The sequence below is a fragment of the Drosophila ananassae genome, chromosome 3L, assembly GCF_017639315.1.
Source record: "Drosophila ananassae strain 14024-0371.13 chromosome 3L, ASM1763931v2, whole genome shotgun sequence".
Lineage (NCBI taxonomy): Eukaryota > Metazoa > Arthropoda > Insecta > Diptera > Drosophilidae > Drosophila > Drosophila ananassae.
In genome coordinates, this window is record NC_057929.1 from 23142098 (window position 1) to 23161494 (window position 19397).

Below are 19397 nucleotides of genomic sequence, written 5' to 3' on the forward strand. Positions count from 1 at the left end.
TTTTCGTTTTTGTATTGAAAAAACAAATTTTTTTAAAATGGAAAGTACTAAACAAAAACTTAATTCCACAACTCTTATTGACTTAAAGAGAAGATTAAATGTCAAAGTTAAAAGCATTCGCCGGTTGGAGGAACGTTTGGAAGATTGATCACTTCCTCTAAACAAAACCGAGCTAGAGTGCAGGCTTCGGGTTTTAGATGAGGCAATTTCTAAAGCAAATGAGTTGCAAGACCAGATCGAGCAAATAGATGAATTGGATCATTTCGGAGCCAAGTTGGAAGAATTAGGAATAACTACCAAGGCAAGGATCATGTCTTTATGTAATGCCTTTAATTCAGCTGAAGACTCCCGTTCAGCTACTGCAATTTCTGCAGCCCCAACTCGAGCTCGACTTCGTAGTTTGGCATTGCCAAAATTCAGTGGAAATTATTCGGATTTCAAAAATTTCATAAGTCTTTTCGAGACATTAGTTGACAAAGATGTGAACATTCCAGTTATCGAGAAATTTAATCATTTAATTTCTTGCCTCTCTGGTGAACCCTTAGGAACTGTCAAGGCATTCCAGGTCACCGAGAGTAATTACGACAAAGCTATCGCTAGTCTAAAAAGAGTTTATGATAACGAATGTCTCATCTTTGCGAACCAAATACGTCAATTGTTCAGCCTTCCGAAAATTTCCCAGCCTTCTGCGTCGTCGTTGAGAGGTCTCATCGACACTATATCATCAATTTATGGATCACTATTATCCATAGGAGATGATACTAAAATTGCAAACTCAATGATTATTCATTTAGTTTTGAGTAGAGTGGATCCAGTGACCAAGTAAAAATGGGAAGAGTCACTGGATTATGAGGAATTGCCGCTGTGGTCCGATTTCGAAAAAATACTAAATCGTAGATACCAGCATCTGTCCGCTGAAGAGACTGGCAAACAAAAACAAGAAAGAACTGGGTTCAGCAAACAACTGAATAGAACTTCGTTGGCTTGTTCTAATACCAACGCCAAACCAGCTTGCAGTTATTGTAACGCTAACAACCATTTTTTGGCCCAGTGCAGTCCGTTCGCTCGCCTTGCTGTAATGCAAAGGTTTGAGTTTGTTAAGTCAGCCTCCCTATGTTTGAATTGTCTGCGAAAAGGTCACACGGTAGCGAATTGTAAATCGACCAGGTGTCAAATCTGTTCAAGATCGCACCATAAACTTCTGCACCGATTTACAGTGACCGAAAATAACTTAGCATTACCACCATCCACACAAAATCCTCCTCCAGAGTTAACGAATGATGGCCCTTCTACTTCACATGCTTTGCATGCGTCGTCTGTAGAAAGGGTTTTGTTAGCAACGTCGGTCGTAAGCGTTCGCACAAAAAATGGTGAGCACATCTTGGCCCGAGCATTACTTGACTCAGGGTCACAAATGAATTTTATTACAGAAGATCTTGCTCAACGCTTACAGATCCGTAGGAAGGAATCGTGCATCAACTTGCTTGGAATTGGCCAATCTAATTCACAAGTAAAGAAAAAGATACACACCGTGGTGAAGTCGAGAGTCAATGGTAGCGAGTTTCCGTTCGACTTTTGGGTTTTGAAAACCATTTCAGGCTATCACCCTGACCAGTCAGTGAACGTGAAAGATTGGACCCTACCAAAGAACTTGCCGTTAGCAGACCCATATTTTTACAAACCTCAGCGGATAGATATGCTAATTGGAGCTGAGTCATTGGAGCTGAGCCATCCTTTAAAAAACTCTCCTTGGGTGGATAGTATCGGGAAAATATCTGGCAAATTCCTCAACTCCTCCACAGCCGGTCTAGCCAAGAGGAAATATTAGAGTCAATAGACAAAAACTTGAAAAAATTCTGGTCTTTGGAAGAAGTTCCATCTTCTAAAAAGATGTTGTCGCCAGAACAAGAGCTATGTGAGGAACATTATCGGAAGACTACAAGAATACTGCCTTTAGGTCGATTTGAAGTTAAACTTCCATTTAAGTCGGATCCAAGCGTTTTGGGCAATTCATTCAAGATAGCCAAATGCCGATTTCTGTCGCTCGAGAGAAGATTATCTCGAGATCCGAACTTAAAGAAAATGTATTTGGAATTTATGGAAAAATACGAATCCCTAGGCCTTATGTCCCCTGCAAGCAATGACGTTCTTGCTTCTCCACACTACGTCATACCCCAGCAGTGTGTCTTGCGGCCGCAAAGTACAACGACCAAACTACGAGTCGTTTTCGATGCGTCCTGCAAGACATCCACGCAGAAGTGTTTAAATGAGTTGTTGATGGTGGGTCCAACAATTCAGGAAGAGCTTTACTCAACTCTTCTTAGATTTCGGCTAAATAAATTCGCTCTGGTAGCCGACATAAAAAAGATGTATCGTCAAGTGATGGTAAATGAAGCAGATCGACGATACCAGTTGATAGTGTGGAGAAAAGACCCGTCTGAGTCCTTGAAATTGTGCAAGCTCAACACCGTTACTGATGGCACTGCACCAGCCCCATTCCTGGCCATAAGGTGTTTGAAGAGGTTGAGTGAATCCGCGAAAAATACATTCCCTCGAGCTGCTAAAGTTATTGAGTCTGACTTTTACGTCGACGACATTTTAACGGGTGCTGGTTGCGTGGAGGAGCTAAAGACAATTAAGTCTGAAGTAACTCAGGTTCTTCGAAACACTGGGTTTGAATTGAGTAAGTAGTTTTCAAACTCGCCTGAAGTTACTACATCCGAGAGCACGGTTAAGCCAATAACACTTTCGGACTCAGAGCTGACAAAAACATTCAGTCATGGGTCAAAGGGCGACTAAGCGGAATATTCTTTCGGTGACGTCAAAGCTTTTCGACCCCCTTGTCGTATTAAGCCCGATCCTTATTAAAGGAAAGATCCTGTTGCAGGAACTTTGGCTTAATAAGCTAGATTGAGATGAGTCGATTCCACTGCACTTGGAAACCGCGTGGAACAAAATTCAGCTCGCCTTGTCAAAGTTATAAGATATCTTAATACCGAGATTTGTGATGAGTGAGCCAATGTCACCAATTGAAATTCATGCCTTCTCTGACGCATCGATGAGAGCCTATGGAGCCTGCGTCTATATCCGTTGCAAATCTGCAGAAGGTAGTAAGTCTCATTGTTGACTGCAAAGTCGAAAGTAGCGCCGCTCAAGACAAAGAAGCTCCCCCGTCTTGAGTTATGTGCCGCTCACCTTCTCGCGGACCTCTGTCGCAAAATAAAACCTTTAATCAAAGCACCGATCGAACGAAGTATATATTGGTCAGATTCGGAAGTTTGTCTTCATTGGATTCGTTCCCATCCATCGTCGTTGTCAACGTTCGTATCAAATAGAGTGGCTGAGATTCAAGAGTGGTCAGAGGATAGCACGTGGCGGCATGTACCAACTAAACAGAACCCGGCAGATATTGTGTCAAGAGGTGGAGACGTAAAGGAAACGATAGAATCAATCTGGTTCACAGGTCCATCGTTTTTAACGGAGCCGGAAGATAAGTGGCCAACGAGCCCCGGTTTGATCCGTCACCAGAGATTTTGCAGATGAAAGCAAAGAAGAATGCGGTCGGACTGACTGCAATGGTCTCTACCTCATATTTATTGGAAGTGATAGAAGGATTTTCCTCTCACTTAAAACTGCTGCGAGTGTTCGTTTACATGGTCCGCTTTATAAACAGGTGTAAAAAATTAGTAGTTACGTCCGATAATGTACCTTAACCTGTCGAATATCAAGGAGCTTTTAATAAAATTGTCCAGATAGTCCAAGAGCACGAGTATCAAGAAGAAATTAAAAATATTCGAAAAAATCTTGTTGTTAGCCCAAGCCTACAGAAGCTAAGTCCGTTTGTCCATGAAACCTCTCAGGTTGCGCTTACCTTTTCGTTGTTGCGCGTTGGGGGGCGACTAGCTAATGCTCCTATTTCGTACGATGCCAAGTTTCCAGTATTGTTGACGAAGCGCTCTCAATTTGTTCAGAGCTACGTCCGATACTTGCACGAGTCGAATTTTCATGTGGGTCCACGAGCACTAGTGAGTCTCTTGCGACAGCGCGTTTGGATAGTAAACGCGCAGGAAGTCTGCAGTCAGATAGTGCGGTCATGCATACGCTGTTTTAAATGCAAGCCTCATCTGATGACTCAAATCATGGGAGATTTACCCTTAGATCGAGTTGGTGCTGTCCGCCTCATCGACACTGTGTCATCAATTTATGGATCACAATTATCCATCGGAGATGATACTAAAATTGCAAACTCAATGATTATCCATTTAATTTTGAGTAGAGTGGATCCAGTGACCAAGCAAAAATGGGAAGAGTCACTGGATTATGAGGAATTGCCGCTGTGGTCCGATTTCGAAAAAATACTAAATCGTAGATACCAGCATCTGTCCGCTGAAGAGACTGGCAAACCAAAACAAGAAAAAACTGGGTTCAGCAAGCAACTGAATAGAACTTCGTTGGCTTGTGCTTCTACCAACGACAAACCAGCTTGCAGTTATTGTAACGCTAACAACCATTTTTTGGCCCAGTGCAGTCCGTTCGCTCGCCTTGCTGTAAAGCAAAGGTTTGAGTTTTTTAAGTCAGCCTCCCTATGTTTGAATTGTCTGCGAAAAGGTCACACGGTAGCGAAGTGCAAATCGACCAGGTGTCAAATCTGTGCAAGATCGCACCATAAACTTCTGCACCGATTTACAGTGACTGAAAATAACTTAGCGTTACCACCACCAACAGAAAATCCTCCTCCAGCGTTAACGAATGATGGCCCTTCTACTTCACATGCTTTGCATGCGTCGTCTGTAGAAAGGGTTTTGTTAGCAACGCCGATCGTAAGCGTTCGAACAAAAAATGGTGAGCACATATTGGCCCGAGCATTACTTGACTCAGGGTCACAAATGAATTTTTAATACAGAAGATCTTGCTTTACGCTTACAGATCCGTAGGGAGGAATTGTGCATCAACTTGCTTGGAATTGGTCAAACTAATTCACAAGTAAAGAAAAAGATACACACCGCGGTGAAGTCGATAGTCAATGGTAGCGAGTTTCCGTTCGACTTTTGGGTTTTGAAAACAATTTCAGGCTATCACCCTGACCAGTCAGTGAACGTGAAAGATTGGACCCTACCAAAAAACTTGCCGTTAGCAGACCCATATTTTTACAAACCTCAGCGGATAGATATGCTAATTGGAGCTGAGTCATTTTTCGAACTGTTGTCCGTTGGCCAAATAAAGCAAGGTCCGAACCATCCCATCCTTCAAAAAACTCTCCTTGGGTGGATATTATCGGGAAAATATCTTGCAAATTCCTTAACTCCTCAACAGCCGGTCTCTAGTCTGAATTGCCAAGAAGAAATATTAGAGTCAATAGACAAAAACTTGTAAAAATTCTGGTCTTTGGAAGAAGTTCCATCTTCTAAAAAGATGTTGTCGCCAGAACAAGAGCTATGTGAGGAACATTATCAGAAGACTACAGGAATACTGCCTTCAGGTCGATTTGAAGTTAAACTTCCATTTAAGTCGGATCCAAGCGTTTTGGGCAAATCATTCGAGATAGCCAAACGCCGATTTCTGTCGCTCGAGAGAAGATTATCTCGAGATCCGAACTTAAAGAAAATGTATTTGGAATTTATGGAAGAATACGAATCCCTAGGCCATATGTCCCCTGCAAGCAATGACGTTCTTGCTTCTCCACCCTACGTCATACCCCAGCAGTGTGACTTGCGGCCGCAAAGTACAACGACCAAACTACGAGTTGTTTTTGATGCGTCCTGCAAGACATCCACACAGAAGTGTTTAAATGAGTTGTTGATGGTGGGTCCAACAATTCAGGAAGAGCTTTACTCAACTCTTCTTAGATTTCGGCTAAACAAATTCGCTCTGGTAGCCGACATAAAAAAGATGTATCGTCAAGTGATGGTAAATGAAGCAGATCGACGATACCAGTTGATAGTGTGGAGAAAAGACCCGTCTGAGTCCTTGAAATTGTGCAAGCTCAACACCGTTACTGATGGCACTGCACCAGCCCCATTCCTGGCCATAAGGTGTTTGATATTGGTGAGAAGAGGTTAAGTGAATCCGCGAAAAATACATTCCCTCGAGCTGCTAAAGTTATTGGGTCTGACTTTTACGTCGACGACATGTTAACGGGTGCTGGTTGTGTGGAGGAGCTAAAGACAATTAAGTCTGAATTAACTCAGGTTCTTCAAAACGCTGGGTTTGAATTGAGCAAGTGGTTTTCAAAGTCGCCTGAAGTTACTGCATCCGAGAGCACGGTTAAGCCAATAACACTTTCGGACTCAGAGCTGACAAAAACATTAGGAATCGTTTGGGTTCCTAAAGATGATGTATTTAAATTCGAAATTGATATGTCAGTCATGGGTCAAAGGGCGACTAAGCGGAATATTCTTTCGGTGACGTCAAAGCTTTTCGACCCCCTTGGCTTATTAAGCCCGATCCTTATTAAAGGAAAGATCCTGTTACAGGAACTTTGGCTCAATAAGCTAGATTGGGATGAGTCCATTCCACTGCACTTGGAATCAGCATGGAACAAAATTCAGCTTGCCTTGTCACAGTTAGAAGATATCTCGATACCGAGATTTATGATGAGTGAGCCATTGTCACCAATTGAAATTCATGCCTTCTCTGACGCATCGATGAGAGCCTATGGAGCCTGCGTCTATATCCGTTGCAAATTTGCAGAAGGTAGTAAAGTCTCATTTTTGACTGCAAAATCGAAAGTAGCGCCGCTCAAGACAAAGAAGCTCCCCCGTCTTGATTTATGTGCCGCTCACCTTCTCGCGGACCTCTGTCGCAAAATAAAACCTCTTATCAAAGCACCGATCGAACGAAGTGTATATTGGTCAGATTCGGAAGTTTGTCTTCATTGGATTCGTTCCCATCCATCGTCGTTGTCAACATTCGTATCAAATAGAGTTGCTGAGATTCAAGAGTGGTCAGAGGATAGCACGTGGCGGCATGTACCAACTAAACAGAACCCGGCAGATATTGTGTCACGAGGTGGACGTAAAGGTAGAATCGTAAAGGTAAACGATAGAATCAATTTGGTTCACAGGTCCATCGATTTTAACGGAGCCGGAAGATAAGTGGCCAACGAGCCCTCGGTTTGATCCGTCACCAGAGATTTTGCGGATGGAAGCAAAGAAGAGTGCGGTCGGACTGACTGCAATGGTCTCTACCTTATATTTGTTGGAAGTGATAGAAGGATTTTCCTCTCACTTAAAACTGCTGCGAGTGTTCGTTTACATGGTCCGTTTTATAAAGAAGTGTAAAAAATTAGTAGTTCCTTCTGATAATGTATCATTCCCTGTCGAATATCGAGACGCTTTTAATAAAATTGTCCAGATAGTCCAAGAGCACGAGTATCAAGAGGAAATTAAAAATGTTAGAAAAAATCTTGTTGTTAGCCCAAGCCTACAGAAGCTAAGTCCGTTTTTCCATGAAACCTCTCAGGCTGGGCTTACCTTTTCGTTGTTGCGGGTCGGGGGGCGACTAGCTAATGCTCCTATTTCGTACGATGCCAAGTTTCCAGTATTGTTGACGAAGCGCTCTCAATTTGTACGAGTCGAATTTTCATGTGGGTCCACGAGCACTAGTGAGTCTCTTGCGACAGCGCGTTTGGATAGTAAATGCGCAGGAAGTCTGCAGTCAGATAGTGCGGTCATGCATACGCTGTTTTAAATGCAAGCCTCATTTGATGACTCAAATCATGGGAGATTTACCCTTAGATCGAGTTCGTGCTCTCCGCCTATTTTCCATATGTGGCGTGGATTTCTGTGGCCCTATTGAGACGACCTTGAAAATTCGTGTTAGGCCACCATACAAGTCCTACATTGCCCTGTTTGTTTGTTTTTCGTCTAAAGCAGTAGAAGTAGTTTCCGATTTGTCAACTGATTCCTTTCTTTTGGCTTCTCAAAGGTTCGTTGGGCGCCGAGGATGTCCGCAGACCGTGCACTGCGACAACGCGACGAACTTCGTCGGAGCGAGTCGCCACTTCGCGGCACTGCGGCACCAGATCGAGAGCGAAGCGGACGAGCTGCGCAATACGCATCAAAAAAAGGATGCGTATTTGCGTTCATACCGACGCGGGCTCCGCACATGGGCGGACTATGGAAGGCAGGTGTGAAGTCTGCAAAGCACCTACTCCTACGAGCGGTGGGCAGCGTGAAGTTGACCGCAGAGGAGCTGCAGACCGTCCTCGTTGGAGTCGAGGCCGTCCTGAACTCGAGGCCCCTGGGTGCCCTCAGTCAGGACCCAAGCGACGGCGAGGCGTTGACTTCCGGGCACCTGTTGACAGGCAGGCCGCTCATCGCCCCACCAGCACCGCGGACCCCGGACCAGCAGGGTCTAACGTGCTTGCGGCGATGGCGGCTTGTCTCGTCAATCAAGCAAACGTTTTGGCAGCGTTGGTCCCGGGAGTACGTCTTGGGCCTGCAGGCGCGGTCGAAGTGGCAGCGGGAGTAGGAGAACGCCAGGAAGGGCGATTTGGTCCTGGTCGCCGAGGACAACCAGCCGCCCCAGCAGTGGATCACCGCCAGGGTCGTCGAGACTCACGCCGGCGCGGACGGAAGGGTCAGGGTCGCCGACGTCAGGACGAGTAGAGGAGCAGTATTTAGGAGAGCAGTCCACAAGCTGGCGAGGTTGCCAGTAGTTGAAGCCTAATGAAGGCCTTCAACGAGGCCGGTGTATAATTAATGTAGATAATTAAGTGGAATTTTATGAAGTCTAGTATAAGTTAGTTTAGGGCGTAGCGGGAGCGCAAGTAAAGCTCTCACTTGCGCTCTCCCATTAATTCGCCCCGCTTCGCCGCACTAGATAAGCTAGGCTTAAGTTTTTGTTGATATGAATATAATCGAATTTATAACGTTGAAAAGAGTGCACGCATTTTTCGTTCGTTTTCGTTTTTTTTGCAATTTAATTTAATTACTACAGCCATCATTCTAGTCCTTCGGTTTTTCCGCGACGAGATAAACTAATCTCAATTAACAAGCCCAATGCGGACTTCCCCAGGCGGAAAAAACGAATATAAGAAAAAAAAAAAGAGAAGAAGCGTATTCCTTTAATATGCACAAAGAAAATAATAGAAAAGAGGTATATACAACAGCAGAAACAGAAATGGAAGGGAAACGACCCTAACATCACCCGAAGAAGGGGGGAGCTGGATATGTTGTTGGCCTGTGTAATTAATAATCATTTTCAATCCCAAAAATTAAAGAGTACCCTCTTATTCAATGTAACTTCATTTATTGAATAAAAAATGAAGTATTATTATTATTTTCGATACATCATGTTGCTTACTTTCAAAACAGTTTTCCTGGTTTCCTCATAACGGTGTCGACTGATTTGAGGGAAACCAATTGTTCTGGAAGAAAATTCTGAATGGTTGCATTAAGATATGTTTCGCTTCTAATATTGCTCGTTCACCCAGCCAATTATGGTTATTGAACTTTTGCGCTATATCTGGGAAAACTCGCTTTGCAGTTTCATCTTGTTCCAAAAATACCCGCATGTTAAGTGGAGTGTCTTTACGTACTGCCTTGATGATTTTAGGCATGCATTTAGCTCATCAACTACAGTTGATCGAGGAATAACTGGAAGAGTCTGACGAAAATCACCTTACAACAGAATCATGGCCCCACCAAAAATATTTTGGTTGTCACGAAGATGTTTCAACGTTCTGTCCAGTGCCTCCAGTGACCTCTTATGGGCCATTGTGCATTCATCCCAAATAATCAATTTGAATACCTGTAGGACCTTGGCCATTGCGCTATTTTTGGCGATGTTGCAAATTGGTGTTTCGGTGATTAGCATGTTTAGTGGTAATTTCAAGGCAGAATATGCAGTTCGTCCACCTTCTACAGAGTCGCAGCTAATCCAGATGAAGCCAACGCTAAAGCAACATCATTTCGCGATCTGATCATCGCCAAAATCTATGAAATTAAAAATGTTTTTCCGGTTCCTCCGGGAGCATCAAGGAAATAAATTCCACCAGATTCACTTTTCACAGCTTCTATCAAAGTGTCGTACGCAATTCTTTGTTGTTGACTTAATTGTGGAACATTTGTACGAACTGTTTCGACTAATGCTTCAATGTCGTACTGATGTTCTCTTTGCAACTCTTGGTTTAATGCATCGTACAAATGACGATTGGGTGCTGTCATTCCCAAACATGACTATACTTTATTTGCCATCAATAAACACATATCTACTATCATGATCAATGTGTCATTGTAAATTTCTTCAGTCATTTGTAGTGTAGGATTCAAAGTTTGACGGCGCACACGAGGCAAAATATCCTTAGACATGTCTTCTCTATACTTAACCCACAAATCTTTTGGATTCGAGGGCAAACATGTCGATATGATGATCGCAAACAACGAATTTGATGCGACGATGAAGATATTACGGAATCCTTAAGCGTATTATCCCAATGCGAATCGTTCTCAAGTAAATGTAATAGTTGGCATGCCTCACGGTAAGTCGCACACAGCTGTCCATTAACTGTTTTCAGTTGTTTAAACGTTGTCGGACCACGAACATTCACCAACAACAACCGCAAATAATAACATTCATCGTTATTTGGATGTACTGTGTAGACCCAGACCATTTAAAGCAAATACATTTGGATGTCCTTCAACTGGTGTTCCTTACGCCGAGTCGGAAAAGCTCATTCAAAGTCTGGCAGTGCCAGAAATGAAAAGCATAAGGAGCATGGAGCCACAAGTGCGGAAGCCAGTCCCAGTACAGGTTGACTATGCGAAAGTGGCAAAACAAGTCCGAGAGTGGCCGTTCCGATTCGATGGAACAGGAGATCCTCTCGAGTTCGTGGACCGAGTAGCATGGTCTTCCAAAACATACGGGATGGAAATAAACGCAATCCCGCGGGCGATGCCAGAACTACTCCAGGGCAGAGCGCAAAGGTGTTTCTTAATGAACGATGAGGAGTGGCCCACATGGAAGGAGTTCAGAAGGAGCTTCGAGGCCTTTTTCCTGCCAAAAGGGTACTTTGAGGGGTGGGGGCAGAGATGGCAGCCTGAGGAGCATCGCCAAATGCCACAGCAACAGCAGCCGAGCCAGCAATGGACAGTCCCAAGGCAACAGCAGCCGAGTCAACGATGGGCAGCAAGCCAAAGTCAAAGGAAGCCGAACTTGCAGTGGGCAGCGACGCCTGGATAGGGACATATAGACAACCCAGCGCAGGCATGCAACAGGTGCGGAGGTATGGGCCATTGGGCCAGTGGGTGCAGGAACCCCAGAATTTTGTTCTGCAGGATGTGCGGCGCGATAGGGGTGAGAAGCACAGATTTCAGCCGTAGAGAGGAAGGCAGAGATCGCGAGGTGCTGCCTTTCAGATCTAGTTGGAACTTGAGCGTGTCAGACTCCACGGGATACTCAACATGTTTCGTAACCCAAGGCAGAGAGCCAAGAATGCCGAAAGCGATATTCGACAAAAGGGCATTAGGGACAGGTGAAGCAAAAGCCACTCCCTCAGAAAATGCAGCAAAATTACAGGAAGTGTTCGAGCTGGTGCCGGGAGTGGAGCCCGAAGATCGGCGACACGGTATGGGCAAAGGAGCACCATTTGTCAAAAGCAATCGAAGGTTTCGCGGCGAAACTAGCGCCGAGATACGACGGGCCGTACACAGTGACGAATTTCATTTCGCCGGTGATCGCCGTTCTACGTCACGTTGGCACGAAGAAAGAGAAGAGAGCACACGTAACTGAGCTAAAAGCCCAAGTGGAGGAGTCGGCACCACAGGCGTAGGGCAAAAAAAGGAGAATGTACAAACAGCAATAATGTCAACAAAAATTTGTCGGGTGCGCGGAGGCGCTAGTGGAATACGCGTCACCCGAAAACTTTAACACAAGACAAAAAAAAAACATTAAATAAAGAACAGTCAAATCTGCTAACATTGAATCAAAAAAAAAGGGGGGGAGAGGGAAACAAAAAAAAAGATAAGAAAAAACACACAAAAAAAAAAAAAAATGAGGAAAAAAATATATATAAAAATATGAAAAGGAAAAATTAAAAAAAAAAAAAAACGCCAAATAATTTAAAGAAAATTTAAAAATAAAAACAAAACAAAAATACATAATATGGAAAAAAAATAGGTTTTAAATAGGAATATATAAAACAAATGTAAAAAAACAACAATAGCCCAATGCGGATTTCCCAAGGCGGAAAAAACTAATATAATAAAAAAAAATAAAAGAGAAGAAAATTTAAAAATAAAAACAAAAAAAAATACATAATATGGAAAAAAGAAATGGAAAAAATATATACAAAAAAAATGAAAACAAAAAAAAAATAATAAATAAAATGTGAAATAAATAGGAATACAACAAATGTAAAAAAAAACAAATAGCCCAATGCGGACTTCCCCAGGCGGAAAAAACGAATATAATAAAAAAAAAAAAAAAAAAAAAAAGAGAAGAAGCATATTCCTTTAATATGCACAAAGAAAATAATAGAAAAGAGGTATATATAATACAACAGCAGAAACAGAAATGGAAGGGAAACGACCCTAACATCACCCGAAGAAGGGGGGAGCTGAATATGGCTATCCACACACAAAGAAAAGAGAGAGAAAAAAAAAAGAAAAAAACGAACAAACAAAAACAAATGGAAGAAGGAGAAAGAGGAATCACCGTGGAACGTAACGGTCCCGGCCGGGCCTCCACGGCCGCGCTCGAAGGTTATAGGAGAGAGCGGGGAAGGCGGGGAACGGAGCGGCCCGCGACTGGGCAGCTGTGTTTAGAAGAATGCAGAAAACACAGAAATGCATTGGGTTTGGCGAGGAGGGGGCGCGGGGGTATCTGGTACAATAACAATGCGGATCGGAGGCCCAAGCGGGGCAAACGGGGGGGTCAGTAAAGAAAGTCCGCCGATAGAAAGGCGGCGGGATTGGAGAAAGTTAACGGCGAGAAACGTAGGAGCAAAGGATTAACGGCAGGAAGCGAAAGTTGCAAGGAGTAACGGGCGCCTCAGGCACTATATAAGGAGGGCCTCTGGAACAAATCGGGACCGAGTCTTCTAGGGAATCTGGAAGAGTTGAGTGAAAGACCCCCGTGGGTCAGTCTGACATTCGAGCAGGAAATTTTCCTTGGAGGAATTAGGAGTATAGGCTGAAGGACCCTCCGTGGGTAAGTCCGACAGTCTCAAGTGTGGGATTTTAAAGCGAGTGCGAAGGATCTGCGATCAGTAGCTTAAAGACCCCCTGTGGGTAAGTCCGGCGGCGGAACGCGAATCAGCCAAATAGCGGAAAGCAAGGAGCAAGTGGGAAAGGATCAAGGATCCGCGGCAAAACTGAAGGCCAAGGGTAAAAGGAGTCGGGTTGAGTTATTCCCGGACAAAACAGGTATCCTGGTGTCGTAGCGGTAGCGACGGGTCAGCCTGGCGTACGCCTTGCCTGATCCTGACCGTTCAAACCAGGTGTGATCCTGTAAAGCGGGGGATAGCCCCGCAGGGATACCCCGGGAAAATCAATAGAATCCTGATCCAGGCGCTGGGGCGTATGCACAGCGTATTACCTGGAGTTAAATTAAACGCGACGCTAAAACCTCTGGTCTACCATAGACCCCGCGCAGCGTAGGCACGCAGGTGTTTGGAGGCGAGTGGCGAGCGCGACCGGGGGCGTGTCCTGTGGGATAGGTAGGCCCTTCGTGCTCTGATCCGGCCGCCAAGCAGAGAGAAGCATATCCTGCCCGGCGTATGCCTGGGAGGTGAGCCAATCGGTCTGTTAACACGGATTAGGTACCGGCCACGGCGAAAGAGCATTCCCATTGAGCCAAAGATACCAAGATCAATACAGTTCATATTAAATTATAATCACTCAATGTTGTCAAAGCAATTTAGGTGTGTTTCTAACGACAAAGGGTTAATTTTAAATTTTTTACCGCTCCACAAAGTTCAAATCCAATCAAATTATTCTTTGCGTGTGCTTTGGGGGATCTAATGTTGCGTTTCGAAATTAAACAAAAGTGAATCGCGATCGCGAAAAAATTTCAGAGTCACAAATTATAATAAGTCATTAGTAGTACTGTTTATAATTTATTTGGTCAGCTCCGCGCAACTTAATTTTAGTTATCATCAGTTCTTACTGTATCAAATAATTTGTTTAAGTTTGAAAAATTTTAAATTTTGACACAAAAGAAGATTCTGAACGCAACAAAAAAAAAACAACAGCTGGCAGTACGAAGTCTGCCGTGTCAGCTATTATAATATAAATTATTATTAATATTTTTTAATCTGACTTTGGTCTTTAGTCTGACTTTGCCGTATCTCGACGTGTTTTTGCGATTGCTCTCATCTGCTCTCATCTGATTACCTATATCTTTGATACGAGTTTCCCCTTTTCGCGTATCGTCGTCGAAGCATATTTTTCTTACGTAGTTCATTGAACCATTCACTTCTTAAAAACAATATTATTATTCAATATTACTTCTGCCGCGCTCTTCGAATATTCATATATATATTCCCTTCCTGAGTTCTATTCTCAGGTCGAGTAATCCCGTTACATCATTGTTACTCTCAAGCGGATATTCGTCACGGCGTATCTCTTTTGTGACGTCTTCTCTTCGACGTGCCTGATCCGAACGTGCCTCTGTACCACAAATTTTTAATTGATCTCTTCGCGCTCTCACTACAGTGGACAAATCTCAGTCAATAATAAGTCTAATTTGCACTGCTAAGAAATGCGAGTTTGGAGGATGCATCACTGGTTACTCGTATCTGTCTTGCTGGCTTTGCAACAACTGCTCTGAGGGCACAACGGACGGATAAGCGATCTTATCACAAAGAATATTGGTCTGACATGGTCTTGTATTGCCTGTAGAGAGATTGAGTCTGAGATGCGGACTTTCATGAAGCAGACGAGAAACGGCTTTTTAGATGTCCGTTAGCAATTTTCTGCACTTAATGAGCAATTCCTTACACTTGAGACCCAATTCCTTGGTCTCAAGTTATTAAGTGAATTTAATCATCTTGATGTTTTCAATGCTCTTTCAACCTTGGATATCTCATTTTCTGCTGGTCCTGATAATGTCCCGAGCTGTATTCTCAGGCACTGCTCCGATATCCTATGCTACCCTCTTACCATCCTATTCAATTTATCTCTGGACCTTTCATGCCTTCCTAAGAGATGGAATGAATCTTTTATTATTCCACTTCATAAGAAAGGTTCTAAAATACTTATAGATAACTACCGCGGTATTGCTAAGCTTTTTGCTATTCCCAAGCTGCTGGAGAAATTGGTTACATTGCAGCTGCAACATCATTGCAAAAGCATAATTTCCTCCTCCCAGCATGGTTTTGTCAAATATCGTTCTACAACAACCAATCTGCTAGAATTCACTTCGATCGTCCACAAGTGTTATCTAAAACGAATGCAAACTTATGTAGTTTACACCGATTTTAGCAAAGCTTTCGATTCTGTTAATCATTGTCTCCTTCTCCGGAAACAGGAATCTTATGGGTTTTCCTCCTAATATCATACAGTGGATGACTTCATAGGGGTTTTGTTCAAGAACATCACATCTCATGTTATAAAAGTAACATCTGGTGTTCCGCAAGGCAGTCACTTAGGACCTCATCTGTTTATCCTCTTTGTTAACGACTTACCTAGTGTCGTCAGCTATGCTTCTACACTTATTTATGCTGATGATGTCAAGCTCTGCTTTTCTTTCTCTGACCACTTCCTTCACAGACATCTGCAATTTGGTCAAAGTGCAAGGTTATGACGTTTAATCGTAGCATGCCTCATGTCATCTCGTACTCACTTGGGAATCACTCACAATCACAATTTTAGATCGTGTTTCCTTAATGCAAGCTGTCGTTTAATGAACATATTTCTGTAACAGTTAATAAAGCCAGAGGAGTACTTGCTTTTATCAAGCGCTGGTCAAAAGAGTTTGATGATCCCTTCACCACTAAAACTTTGTATGTCTCTTTGGTTCGACGAATCCTGGAATACTGTTCATGCGTTTGGAGTCCGCAGTATATGGTTCATCAAAGAAGTATTGAATCAGTACAAAAGCAGTTTCTTTTATTTGCTTTAAAATATTTAAACTGGGACTCAGATGGTCTCATTCCACCATATCGTTGTCGGCTAAAGTTATTAAACCTACATCCATTGCAGGTACGTCGTACTTGTGCTGGGGCCATGCTCCTTCATAAAATTATTCTTGGTCAAGTTGACTCGAAACTTTTACTCGAAAAGATACTTTTCTCTCTTCCAAACAGGTCAACCAGGTCCTTCCGACCCCTTTGGTTACCAATTTGCAGATCTAATTTTGCGGATCATGATCCTTTTCGCGTTATCTGTAAAAACTATAACCTATTGTCACATATATTTTCACCTGAATTATCCCTAGATGTAATAAAATCTAAATTGATTGTTCTTCTATTAGAATAATTTGCCTAATTCTTAATTAGAATTAATTTTAATAAGAATTGTATAAATAACAGTTAATTGTTATATTCAATAAATAAAATAATAGCGTCCAAATAAATAAACGATTTCACAAATAAATGTCTTCCAAATTTCAATGTTTTTATTAGAGGGTTCAATCTAACCAAACTCGCAGCCGCTTAAATCAGTGTCGAAATACAAGTAAATCAAAGCTTAACAATAGAAACTCAGAACAATTCATTTTTTATCATTTCGTTGGAAATAGGCGAGGCGGGGGAACGCAAAAAAATGCAAGATGAGCTAGTTGCATGATGAGCAGCAGCTCCACAAAAAAGCTCGCCAAAGCGCTTGCACTACAAATACCTGTAAAGGGCATGCAAACGGGGGAAAAATAAACAAAAACAGAACTGCTGATAAACACACCGTTGATTTAAAATAGATTTAAAATATATATTATTTAAATAGCTTCGTCTTTGGCTGCTTGGCTCAACATTCTCCCCCCCTTGAAGTCTGGATCTTCAACAGAATCCTTGAGAGGCAGGAGACATAACCTTGACACCGCACGCTTAGTCGTTCCAACCGCTGCCTTAAGTATGGCTACACGGTTCACTCCGTCACGCCCAGGAACCAGCTACAGTATCCTGGCCAGAGGCCACCTCATTGGGGGTAGATTCTCATCCTTCACCAGGACTATGGCACCAACAGAAATTACAGGGCTAGGGGTGCGCCATTTGGAACGCTGCTGCAACAGCGTGAGATACTCCTCCTTCCAACGCACCCAGAAAACTTGCTGCAAGAAGAAGACTCCCTGCCACCCATCCAGATGGTAGAAGTTGGCAGTAAGGTTCGGTTCGATGCACGTTGAGGGCGGCCCGCCATTTAGAAAATGAGCCGGAGTTAGCACATCTAGGTCCGCAGGAATTTCTGAAATCGACACAAGGGGTCTAGAATTAATGATTGAGTCTATGCGGCACAACAAAGTCCTCAATTCCTCGAAGCCAAGAACTGCGGGATCAACTGCCCGATAAAGGTGGTTGTAGCATAATTAGATTAGATTAGTAGCATAATTAAATTCTGAAGTCGAAAAAAATTGAAGTCTAGTCTAAGTTAGCATAGGGCGGAGCGGGAGCGAAATAAAAGCTCAGTTGCGCTGTCTTGTGTAGCATAATTAAATACTGAAGTCGAAAACAAATTGAAGTCTAGTCTAAGTTAGCATAGGGTGGAGCGGGAGCGAAATAAAAGCTCAATTCGCCCCGCTTCGCCGCAATAGATAAGCTAGGCTTAAGTTCTTTTTATTGAATATAGCGAAATTATAATGTCGAGCCGAGTGCTTGTACTTTTCTTTTCGTCGTTTTGGAAATTTTATAGTAAACAGCCACCTTTTGATTTAAAAATCGTTGAGATAAAATAATCTCATTAAACACTAATAATATCAACATCGGCTCCGCTCCGTCCGCGAAATTATCTTTCCTTTATTTTTTTTGCTATAGTTTGATTATGTGAATCTGCAAAAGTTTTTCCCCTTTTGACATAAATATACAAGTGAAGTGTCTATCTGGAGTTTTCCCTAGAAAATATTTATTGAGAAATGATTTTCAATGATGAAAGACTTAAATCGGGAAGCTATTAATAAAATTGTCCAAATAGTTCAAAAGCACGAGTATCAAGAGCAAATTAAAAATTTTCGAAAGAACCTTGTTGTTAGTCGGAGTCTACAGAAGCTAAATCCATTTATCCATGAAGCTTCTAAGGCTGGGCTTGCGTTTTCGTTGTTGCGGGTCGGGGGGCGACTAATTAATGCTTCTATATCGTACGATGCCAAGTTTCCAGTATTGTTGACGAAGCGCTCTCAATTTGTTCAGAGCTATGTCCGATACTTGCACAAGTCGAATTTTCATGTGGGTCCACGAGCATTGAGTCTCTAGCGACAGCGTGTTTGGATAGTAAACGCGCAGGAAGTCTGCAGTCAGACAGTACGGTCATGCATACGTTGTTTTAAATGCAAGCCTCATCTGATGACTCAAACCATGGGAAATTTACCCTTAGATCGAATCCGTGCTCTCCGCCCATTCTCCATATGTGGCGTAGAATTTTGTGGCCCTATTGAAACGACATTGAAAATTCGTGGTAGGCCATTCTACAAGTCCTACATTTCCCTTTTTGTTTGTTTTGCGTCCAAGCAGTTCATTTAGAAGAAGTATCTGACTTATCAACTGATTCATTTTTATTGGCATTTCAAAGGTTCGTTGGGCACCGAGGATGTTCGCAGATAGTGCACTGCGACAACTCGACGAACTTCGTCGGAGCTAGTCGTCACTTCGCGGCACTGCGGCAGCAAACCAAGGACGAGGCGGACGAACTGCGCCAATAAGCATCAAAAAGAGGATGCGTATTTGCGTTCATACCGCCGCGGGCTCCGCACATGGGCGGACTATGGGAGGCAGGTGTCAAATCTGCAAAGGATTTACCTCTACGAGCGGTGGGCAGCGCGAGGTTGACCGAAGAGGAGCTGCAGATCATCCTCATTGGGCGCCCCTGGGCGGCCTCAGTCAGGACCCAAGCGAAGGCGAGGCGTCGACTCCCGGGCACTTGTTGACAGGCGGGCCGCTCATCGCCCCACCAGCACCGCGGACCCCGGACCAGCAGGGTCTAACGTGCTTGCTGCGATGGTGGCTTATCTCGTCAATCAAGCAAACGTTTTGGCAGCGATGGTCCCGGGAGTACGTCTTGGGCCTACAGGTGGCATCGGGAGCAGGAAGACGTCGGGAAGGGCGATCTGGTCCTCGTTGTAGAAGACCACCAGCCGCCCCAACAGTGGATCACCGCCAGGGTCGTCGAAACACACGCCGGCGCGGACTGAAGGGTCAGGGTCGCCGTCGTGAGGACTACTGCTGGAGCGATATTCAACAGGACGATCCATAAGCTGGACAGGGTGCCGGTTGGTTCCAGCAGCTTCATTCGGAAAGTCAGCAAGGATCC